Raw genomic sequence first — 12,061 nt, 5'->3', positions numbered from 1 at the left:
ATTGATTTTTCCGTATCAATTGACATAAGTTGGGACAAGTTACAGATACGAACACCATACATACCTTCCGCTTTTTTCAAAAATACTCCGCTTCCATTTGCCCAGACATATTCGTAGTTGTACTTTTTAGCAATTTGTTTTGCAAGCCAATATATTTTTCTATTCACCACAGATAGTTGTTCATTCACATAAATGTGATTTTCGGGAAAATTCTTATGTATTTCTTTAGCTATGAGAGGCATTTTTGTTTTAACTCTGGATTTGATGGCAGTCAATAAATTATTCTTAATTTCTTTATTAGTAAATTCAACGATAATACGGCTATTATCTTCGTTTTTATGTCTTAATCGATAAGTTTTGTTTATATGTTCTTCTTTTACTTCAACATTAACAATTTTGGCTAGTGTTGAGACTACTAGCTTTAAATTTTCATTGGTCGTTTTTGGTATACCAGTTATATCCAAGTTGTTTGCAAGTTTGGCCTGTTCTGTAATATTATTATTACCTTTCAAGAGATCGATTTCACGTTCCAAAATAGAAATTTTATTCTCGTATCCAATTAGCCTAATATCAAAATCTTTAACTTTTTGAACTATGCTCTGTAGTTTAGTATTATACTCATCAACTTTATCAGATAAAAAGGACACAGATTTTTCAATAGAGCTGTAGGATGTAGTTAAGTTATCTAATTTAACTAGTATTATAGAGATCGATGATTTTATTTCATTAATATCAGTAGAAGTTATTTTATCTTCATCATGGGTTTCCAGTATTTTGTCATTTACTTGACGGTTTTTTCTAGATGTAATATTTTTTTTAATAATTATATTTTGCTCACATTCTTCACATATCCAGTTTAGCGGATCATCTTTGTTTTTATTAAAAACAGATAAGCAACTTTTATGAAAAAATTTTCCACAAAAAGAACACGTGATTTTTTTTGCTGGCGAAACGTTCGATTTACAGACGTTACACGGCATTTTAGATAAGATAGCGGAGATTAATCAGAACACGACCGCACCACTCAGACCTACAGACACAACTGATAGTTAGACAATCTCAGTTAATTTTCGCCAGATGAAACTATTAAACAATCACATATATATATATATATATGTTATGTTCATATATTATGTACTTTGATATTGTTGGAGTAGAATGGGATGTATCTGTGAGTTTCTTTTTAGGATTAAGATGGTTTGGATATTTAGTTTTTTTCGTGCTTGATTTCTCATCATAATAATATATATGAATTAATATTGGACATTGATCGGAACGTTCAGTAAAAAAAATGAACAAGTTAACACGTCCTTTGAAAATATGAATGCGTTCATTTCGTCTTTAATTTAATTTATTTAATTTTTAAAAACGAATACAAAATAGTGAAAATCATAATATAATTATTATTTTATGTCCAGGCGTGCCCACTGGAATTCCATGTACCTATTTTATGTTTATAATTCGTAATAATATATTAATATACGTATTATGTATTTTAATGGTATTATCAATCAATATTTATTAAATAATAAATGAATTTGAAGGTTTTAAAAATCGTTTAAATTCATTAGATATATAAACGTCGTTCACGTTCTATTTAAAAAAAAAACGAATGACGTGCACGTATCGTTCACTAAATATCAACGTGAACGCATTAAGGAGCGTTCATGAACATCGTCCTTTCCAAACACTGATATTGGATGCGTATATACCAGTGGTTCTATATTCAATATTGGGTCGCCAATAATTTTAAATGGGTCAGCAAAAATTTAAAACGTTGGTATAATATTTTATATTCTGAGTGGAACGATGAATGTATTGATTTTACAATGATGTGTGTGTTTTTTTATTTTTATATTTTTTTTTATGTCTCTCATAACCTTTTAGGCCAGTAAAAGTGCTTGGATTTTCTTCAACAGTATCTTTTCAGATAGTAAAGTGAATCTGGTTGGTACTTTGGGGGGGGGGGGGGGGGGGGTCAAAAGTAAAAATTTCCTATAGTAGTTTTCAAAAGCGACGTGAAAAACAAAAAAAAAAAAATTAAGGAAAAACGGGAATTTTTACGCAAAATCTGTTTTCGATAAAATTGGTTTTGGCTTTTAGTGCAACCCTAAAACAGATGACCGTAGGTACATACAATTTTAACTGAGTGTTTATATTAGCAATTTCTATACACCATAACATTTTCCAAATATTTTGACTTATTTTGAGCTGTTTACGGACATTTGCAGTTTCCATTTTTTTTATTTTTATTTTCTATAAATATCAATAAAATTTTATTTGTTGGTTAAAAAAGCTTGAAAATATGATAGAAGGTTCCTATAATATTGTTTCAAAGGTGGATGAAAAAAATTAAAAATCCACAAGCACGATTTTTTTATGAGCATCTAAAGTTCAAATATTGACAAAATACGTAAAAATGACGAAAATTTGCAAATTATTTTGAGTTAGAAATTCATGAAAAATTTTCTTTTTAAATCTAAAATTTGAAAATGTAATACAAGATTTCTCATAAGTTGGTCTACATTTTTCAAAAAAAAATTGTCTACAAGCAAGTCAAATTTGAAAATTTGAAATTCATATTTTTACAAGATTTGATATTCATTCGATTTCTCATGTTAAGAATTCTTTATTTTATTGTAATTAAAATAAGGATGACTGTAGATACTTGAAAATTTCACTGAATGTTCATATTAGCATTTTCTATACACGATAAAATTTTTAAAATAATATGACTCTTTTTGAGCTTTTTACGGATATTGTCAGTTTTCAATTTTAGATTCTGAGTGGAACGATGAATGTATTGATTTTACAATGTGTTTTGTTTTTTATTTTTTTTTGTGTCTGTCATCACCTTTTAGGACAGTAAAAGTGCTTGGATTTTCTTCAACAGTACCTTTTCTGATAGGAAAGTGAATCTAGTTGGTACTTTGGGGGAGCAAAAGTAAAATTTTTCCAATAGTTTTCAAAAGCGCCGTGAAAAACAAAAGAAAAATTAAGGAAAATCGGGTATTTTTACGCAAAATCTGTTTTCGAGAAAATTGATTTTGGTTTTTGGTGTAACATTCAAACGAATGACTGTAGATACATGAAATTTTCACTGATTGTTTATATTTCTATTTTCTATACATGATAACATTTTCAAAATATTTTGATTTGTTTCGAACTGTTTAGAAACGTTTTCAGTTTCCAATATTATTCGTTTTTTTTCTATGAATGTCAATAAAACTTGATTTGTTGAGTAAAAATACTTGAAAATTTAATACAAGGCTCCTACTATATTGTTACAATGACATTTGAAAAATATTAAAAATCCTTAGTCACAGTTTTTTTTTATTAGCATTTAAAATTCAATAATTGACAAAATATGTAAAAATCACGAAAATTAGGAAATTATTTTGAGTTGATAATTCGTAAAAATTTTTCTTTTTAGAACTAAGGTTTTAAAATGTAATACAAGATTCCTTATAGGATAATCTACAAACAATACAATAATGATAAATCAACAGTATATATTATGAACAATCGGAACTTTGTAGTGGCAATAAATAAAAGAAAACAACAAAATAAATCAAGTATTGTAACTATGAACTGGTAACTAACATTAAAAAATCTTTAATAATCCGAAATCAAAATTAACCGAAAATAACCGAAATTAACCGGTATTTTTCAAAACCAGTATTAACCGGTTCTAGAACCCTTACATTTTTTAAGAAAACCGAAACAAAACCGGAACCCTTAAAAAAATTAAATTAATAACCGGAACCGGAACCGAAACACCCTATAGGTTCCAGTCCCTGACTAACATACAGATGGACACAACGAGGATAAAATATGTATAAGATGTTCTAAACATATGTTTAGAAACCTAAAATAGTAAAATGTATATCATTGTTCAGAAAATATATTCACTTAAAACAAAGATGAGCAAGTGGGTACCACTATTTATACGATAAAACACCGTATCTACAGTTGTTATAGTTATAAAATGTGTGTTTACGCACATGTGAGTGTGTAAGTGTAATGGGTACATATTAATTAATATTTTACTTACATTTGATATACTCTTTGGAGGTTTCAAATGTATGCCGCCGACTTGTATGAAGTTTTGTGGGAATGGTCTCGAAGCCTCACTTATGAAATGACTATTTACAAAAGTCAGTGACGGTCGTACAGTACTTGTTTCCAAATCGTATGGTCTATTGGCTGTATACTGTCTTACCCATTTGTCATAGCCAAAAAGGATCATACTATACCCCAATAATGCACTGTTTAAAAATCTTTGTACAAATGTCTTAGGAATGGCGTGATCAGCATATAAATGTGATATATTATCGCTGGATTTGGAATGTCACCGAAAATAGAACGTTCTGCAAATGTTACCATTGGAGATGAAATCAAATAAATCAAAGGCAAGTTCAACTTATTAGCCAAATACAAATCACAATCGTTTCCCAAATTTTCAATCATGAGTATATCGAAATTGGAAGTTTCATTATCTTCCATTATTTTATTTAACTGCAAAATGTTATACACTTTATCACACATAAATATACGTTTAGTTCTAATAAAGTCAATCATTGCCGTCGGTGGTCCCCATAAATTCATTGTATCGATCAATTGCATTAATATGAATTCCGGTTCATGATCAATTGATGTATCCCACTTCCGTATAGTTGGCTCGATCGCCTTCTGGAAATGGTGTAAACACAGTAACTTGATGTCCATTATTTGACAAGACACGGACTATACCACTTACGTATAGTTCCAATGACTTTTACGAGCTATTGATTCTACGGCCAATATTCTTGCTGTTTCTGCTGGTAATATTCTCGAGCTGACAAACGTAAATACTAAGAAAATTGAAAATAAATATGTGTATAACGTATTTGATTTCCTCGTCATAGTTATTGTTATAAGTTATAGACACTGCGCAAAAGAAGTTTTAAATATTGTAAGTGTTTAAAGAATATTTAACCATTTCTGGAACATTCGTACAGAATGAACGGAGCGAATATCGAATGATTACCTTATAACGTATTTATATACTATTTAACGTGTTAATAATAAATTATCAACAAATAATAATTCATTATTTGACTATCTGAAATCTTTGTTTTTATACTTTTGATCGTCATTTTTAATTAATTATTTCGATAATTAAAATTATAACCTTAGCTACCTTACTCATAATTTAATCGCAAAAGAAAAAATATGATGGTAACGTCATATTTTATTATTTGTAGTCAGTAAGATACATTATTCAAGAAATTATTTCAAGGGGGTTGAGGTTATTTTGGATTCGCCATAAGAAATTAAATTTTTATCATCATTTATTTATTATTTTATATATATTAATGTTTATAATACTTTATGGCTAACTATATGTACCTAAGTAATGTTTGAATTTCACTCAATTCAGAAAATGGCAGTGGTCATATTGAATTATTACAGCTAGCACTGAGTTAAATTAAATTATACTATTTCAATCAACATTTTTTTCAAATGCCTATACGTTATAATCTAATCGATTTCGTATATTTTGTTAGTTTTTTGTGATTACATACCTATATTGTGAATCCTTTTCTATTGTACAATTATTTTTTTAACCTAAAAATCTTAAAAAAAAAATGCACGAAAGAAAATTCATAAAATATTAAAATAACGTAAATATGTTTAAACATGATCAAAATACGTTTAAAAGTAATAATATTTTATGTAAATCAAAAATACCACACATATTATAATACTAGGAACATTTATCATGCTTAAAACAAATATTGTTCCGTTTTAGTTTTCTTTGTTTCTTTTTTTTTTACCAATTAAACTGTAAAAATTATAGGAAGTTAAATTAGGTACCTAGGTTACTAGTATATACATTAAGAATCTAGACACGTAAATATTAAATGTTTTCTTATACCATGAAATGTGTTATATTGGACTGTAAAAAGTATGTGCATAATATTTTCATATGTACCTACTTCCGGCTTTATGAACCATTATAGCGCATACTTTAAACCTAAAAAAACGTGAGTAAGTGGGTGACATTCTGCTGTACAGTAGGTTACAAATGGGTGACTGTTATGGATTGTGTTAAATTTGCATTCATTGATATGATATCATTGTACACGAAAAACGATTCTGAGCAAAGACAGCCTATGACATACTGCTAAATATATTTGATAATATTATTGTGAATAAAGGAGGTTATTTATCTATTTACCTGGAATGTTGTTTTAAATCCTCAATCCCTAGCTTAAAAGTTGAATATTTTATACATTTTTAACTACAAAATCAATTTTAAATTTTAAAATTTTCTATATTTTTCAACTGCTATTCTAACAAAATATCACGAGCCTTGTATTCATTTTTATTAAAGTTATACCAAAATCCAAAATCTATTTTGTCAAAAACAGATTTGCGTAAAAATGATCGTTTTTGCTTAATTTTTGTTTCGTTTGTCCCTGCACTTTTGAGAACTATTGTGAATTTTAAATTTTAACCCCATGTATGCACTAAATATATTTACTTTCCCATCGAACAAGGCTCTGTTGTAGAAAATCGTAGCAGTTTTACTGCTCCAAACGGTGATGAAAGACCCATCATTTTAAATCAATACATTAATCATACCTCACAGAATCTAAAATGCAATTGTTCATACAAAAAGTAGAAACATGCATAAAATGCACCAAATTTTGTTTATTAACCATTTACCTTCAACGAATTCGTAAAATAAACAGTATGTTATATTTTCTGTAACTACCATATTATATAGCACATAAATACGTATATATATATTGTCGTTGATAGTGTTCTTGTCTTTGTTAATTGTACAGTATTTAGATTTTATAATTAACAGCAGCCTGCAGTAGTAGTGTACTTAATATACGTCATTCAAAAGTGTTAAATAGGTACTATACAGTTCTGATGGGTAAAATGATATTATGTCTGGTGCGATGAACGCCCATGCAGAACCGAAAAATGAAATGCAATCTTACGATAGTATGATGGTTGCTCCGCCGCGTCATAGACTCACTTGATTTGGCCAGGGATGGTTCCTTAGACATAGTTGAGGCGGCCTGTAAGTCATAATTTTCGGAAAACGTATGATATTATAATATATTTTTTGTTGTAATTTTGTTTTTAATAATATACATTTTTTTAGAAACACGAGCTTGGGCGGGGACCGACGTCTCTAGCCACTCCCTTACGTTGGATCCGATCCTGGATTTGGTAGTACAGTGCAGTCCAGCCAATCAATGGAACCTCAAATATGCAGATACTTTCAGATCAACGACAGTACCTACTTCTCACATTGTCTCACCCTAACTTGTGTCATCTCCATATAATGAAAATATGATCGCATGCCCTACAAATCTGCGTCCATTATTTGACGCTGAAACTTCTATAGTCGCATGCCCTGTGATACACGACCATTGACCATTGACCATTGGACTATTTATATATAGTATATATTTTAATACAGTTATGATCTATGTTATATAATCACCGACACCAATGTATGCATAATTTATATGTACCTAATATGTAGGTACATACAAAAAAACGATTCTATGATTAACATTTAAGTAGGTACTAAAGATTTTTTTGTCAAGAAAATTGCTGTGTTCATATTGCAATAATAATATACAAGTGCTTTAAAACTCTATACTAAGAAACACTATAAATCAAAAACAGATTACCACAACCTATCGTAATTTTGTTCAATCTGAGCCTCTAACTGAATATAATAATATAAAGAATAAGTGAATGACATGAGTAATGAGAATTTAATATTATATTTATATTTATTTTATTAATTAAAATGTATTACAATTCGAATAATCGGTTTACCTATGCGAGGCTTGATAAATTGCCATGATAAACATTTGAAGAAGACCACGGCTACTATACCCGCCTGCTCATTATTAACTCACTTAAGTGATACTTCAACGTTTCTTTGTACGTAAATACAAATATACGTATTATACAATTATATATTACTATTTATATATATAACTGAGTTAAAAGGCTTCACTCGTGTACAGTTTTGAATTGTACCACTTATTTAATTAAACTTGGTGCCAATTGGTCAACAACTCTCGATTTGCATATTATTATATTTCATTTGGATATAACCAGACTAATAATATCTGTATTGAACGAACATCTATTAAAATCTATTTATATATGTATTCCATTTTAGTTTTGCTTTGGTTGAAATATACTCAATTTTTTCTTGTCAATATCAGTCGAGTATTTTAGATTCTGAGTGGAACGATGAACGTATTGATTTTACAATGATGTGTGTTTTTTTATTTTTTTTATTTTATTTTTTTTTTTTTGTGTCTGTCATCACCATTTAGGACAGTAAAAGTGCTTGGATTTTCTTCAACAGTACCTTTTCTGATAGGAAAGAGAATCTAGTTGGTACTTTGGGGTGTCAAAAGTAACATTTTTCCAATAGTTTTCAAAAGCGCCGTGAAAAACAAAAGAAAAATTAAGGAAAAACGGGCATTTTTATGGTTTTTGGTGTAACATTAAAACGAATGACTGTAGATACATGCAATTTTCACTGGTTGTTTATATTTCCATTTTCTATACATGATAAAATTTTCAAAATATTTTGATTTGTTTTCAGCTGTTTACGGACAATTTCAGTTTCCAATTTAATTAGTTTTTTTTCTATGAATGTCAATAAAACTTAATTTGTTGAGTAAAAATACTTGAACATTTAATACAAGGCTCCTATTATATTATTACATTTGAAAAATATTAAAAATCCTTAGTCACAGTTTTTTTTTATTAACATTTAAAGTTTAAAAATTGACAAAATATGGAAAAATCACGAAAATGACCTAATTATTTTGAGTTTATAATTCGTAAAAATTTTTCTTTTTAGAACTAAGATTTTAAAATGTTATACAAGATTCCTTATAGGATAATCTATCTTTACCAAAAAAAAAATGTCTATAAGAAACTCAAATTAAATTTTTATGAGCGTTTCAAATTCATATTTTTACAACATTCGATATTCACTCGTTTTCTTACGTAACGATTTTCTTTCGATTCCGCACGATTAAAGGCAGGTAAAAACGTTAGCAATCGTGTTACCGAAAAAGGTCCGTTCGCAATCGTTCCATTCGCAATCGTATATTACCCGAAATTATCTCATATTTATCTAGATAAAAATTATTACTGTCATCTTTATCTTTATCTAGATAAATTATTAGTTATCTATTCCCAACATTGTCCATCATCACTTGTTCGCTTTTTAGATTCTGAGTGGAACGATGAATGTATTGATTTTACAATGATGTGTGTTTTTTTATTTTTTTTTATTTTTTTTGTGTCTGTGTACACGATAAGTAGTCGAAATAATGCTACGATTTTCAACTTCAGTATCTTGTTCGATCAGAAAGTGAATATCGTTGGTGCATTGAGGAGGTCAAAATTTAAATTTCCCAGTAGTTTTCAAAAGCGCCGGGAAAAACAAAAGAAAAATTAAGGAAAAACTGGAATTTTTACGCAAGCATTTTTTATCTTAGCATTTTCTATACACCATAACATTTTCAAAATATTTTCATTTATTTTGAGCTCTTTACGGACATTTTCATTTTCCATTTTTTTTTAGTTTTTTTTCTAAAAATATCAATAAAATTTTATTTGTTGGATAAAAAAGCTTGAAAATTTAATAGAAGGCTCCTAGTATATTGTTTCAAAGGCAGATGAAAAATATTAAAAATCGTTAGTCACAGTTTTTTTTTTATAAGCATTTAAAGTTCAAAAATTAACGAAATATAGAAAAATCACGAAAATGAGCAAATTATTTTGAGTTAAGAATTCGAAAAAATTTTTATTTTTAAACCTAAGATATTAAAATGTAAATTAAATAAAATTAAATTTTTATAAGCATTTGAAATTCAAATTTTTACAACATTTGATATTCACTCGATTTCTCATGTAGCGATTTCTTTATTTTGTTGTAATTCAAAAACGAATAACTGTAGATACATGAAAAATTCACTGAGTGTTTATTTTATCAATTCTTATACCTAATAAAATTTTCAAAATATTTTGACTTGTTTTGAGCTGTTTACCGACAATTTCGTATTTCAATTTTTTTATTTTTTTATTCTATAAAGTTTTATTTGTTGGGCCAAAAAGTGTAAAAATTTAAAACGAGGCTCCTGATATATTGTTACATTAGCAGTTGAAAAATATTAAAAATAAATAGGTGCAATTTTTTTTTATAAGCATTTAAAGATCGAATTTTGACAAAATGTATCATAATTATTTAAAATTGAATAGTTATTTTGTAGTTAAAAATGTATAAAATGTTCAACTTTTATATCCAAGGATTGAAAATTTAAAACAAGACTCCACGTAAGTAGTTTATTCTGTTACCATAAAATCTAAAAAATTCAGATAATATAAAATACTGAAATAAACTCATGTCAGCAAATTCCCAAAAATAATATTTTTAAAAAAGTTATTACGTTCCAAAATAATTTAATAAAAAAATTATAGATATTTAAAAAAATTCTAAAAAATAAACTACTTGACTTATATAAATGTTTTTACCATCAAAATTGTTCTTATAATCATATTCACAAATTGGCTATTTTAAATTTATATAAAACATTTTAAATCAAATTTTAAATTTTTATTTTCAGTATTAAAAAATAAAAATAATGTTTTGTATATTATGTGTGTAGCGCTAATGGCTATAAATTATATAACTAAAAAAAAACTTTAAAATTTTGTATATAGCAAAAGTTATAGCATTTGTCAGATCTCGGTGGGACATTCTGTATATCTATGACAGTATCACGGTTTGTTATTGATGTAAAACGCGTTATAACTTATAAGTACCTAATGGATATTGTGATATTATGATTAATTTGGAATTTATTATAGGTATCTATTATAGGTCAATTTTTTTCCGTGATTCGTAATATCTAGTAATTTGTGTAGTATAATTAACTAGGCACCTGTGTAGATCCTGGTTTCATACTTGGATCTCCTTATGTGGAATCAAATTTTGCCTACATGTTGATGGAGATAAAATATTATGAGCAGTTGTTGGCCCATTCACATTTTTTGAATTTTGTATGCTCCATAAAAATTAGCAAAAACACATAATCAAGCACTGTTGATTATTGCGTTATTTTCGTATTTGAATAAACAATTTCAAAAATGTGCAATTTAAAAATATCAATAAATAACTTATCGAAATTGTTATGCTATAAAAAATGTTATGTTGTATAGAGCTACTAACCATATCAATTTTAGGTGTTCGTTGGTTCTGTAACAGTGTCAATGAATTTCCTTTATTTTTTCTTCTTCTACTTAATGGTGGCTTTTTTTTTTTTGATTGTACAGTTTTCCATGTTTTTAATTAAATTTAAAACAATCAATAATTAAACCAAAAAACACAATTACTTATAACTTATAACTGAAAACGTGTAAATTAAACGGGAAATAAAATAAAACGTGGTTCGTTATTGCTGTTTATTTTCACGAATGACGTCGACCGTCGACCACAGAATTATATTTTATAATGTTTTGCATAAATCTCCATTAGTTCAATTCATTCACAATAATATTATTGTTTATATCGGTTATAATAATAATGTACCTATTTGTGTATAAAACCAGATATCCCATTATCGTAGAGCGCACAACTTATTCTTAGAAAAACCAGCCGGGGCGACTCTCGTACGCACACACACAAGTCAAAACATGTGCAAATTTCAAAATAAAATTTAAAATTTGAATAGAAAAAACTTCAAAATGCCACCAAATACCACAAAAACTAACTTTATACGTATAAATCAAATAAATAAATAAATAATAATGTTTTAATTTATTATAAATTAAAACATTATTATTTATTTATTTTTTAGTTATTTTTATTTTATTATTATTTATAGGTTATTATTTTAAAATAAATTGTAAATGTTCTAAAATCTTAACCTTTCAGTATCTATTGAACACTTTTCATATCTTATGTTTAAAAATGCATAATTCATTAAAGAAGTGTTATGAAGGTACTTCC

The sequence above is a fragment of the Acyrthosiphon pisum genome, chromosome A1 (assembly GCF_005508785.2).
Source record: "Acyrthosiphon pisum isolate AL4f chromosome A1, pea_aphid_22Mar2018_4r6ur, whole genome shotgun sequence".
Lineage (NCBI taxonomy): Eukaryota > Metazoa > Arthropoda > Insecta > Hemiptera > Aphididae > Acyrthosiphon > Acyrthosiphon pisum.
The sequence above is the reverse complement of the archived record's forward strand: the minus strand, read 5'-3'. Positions refer to the sequence as shown.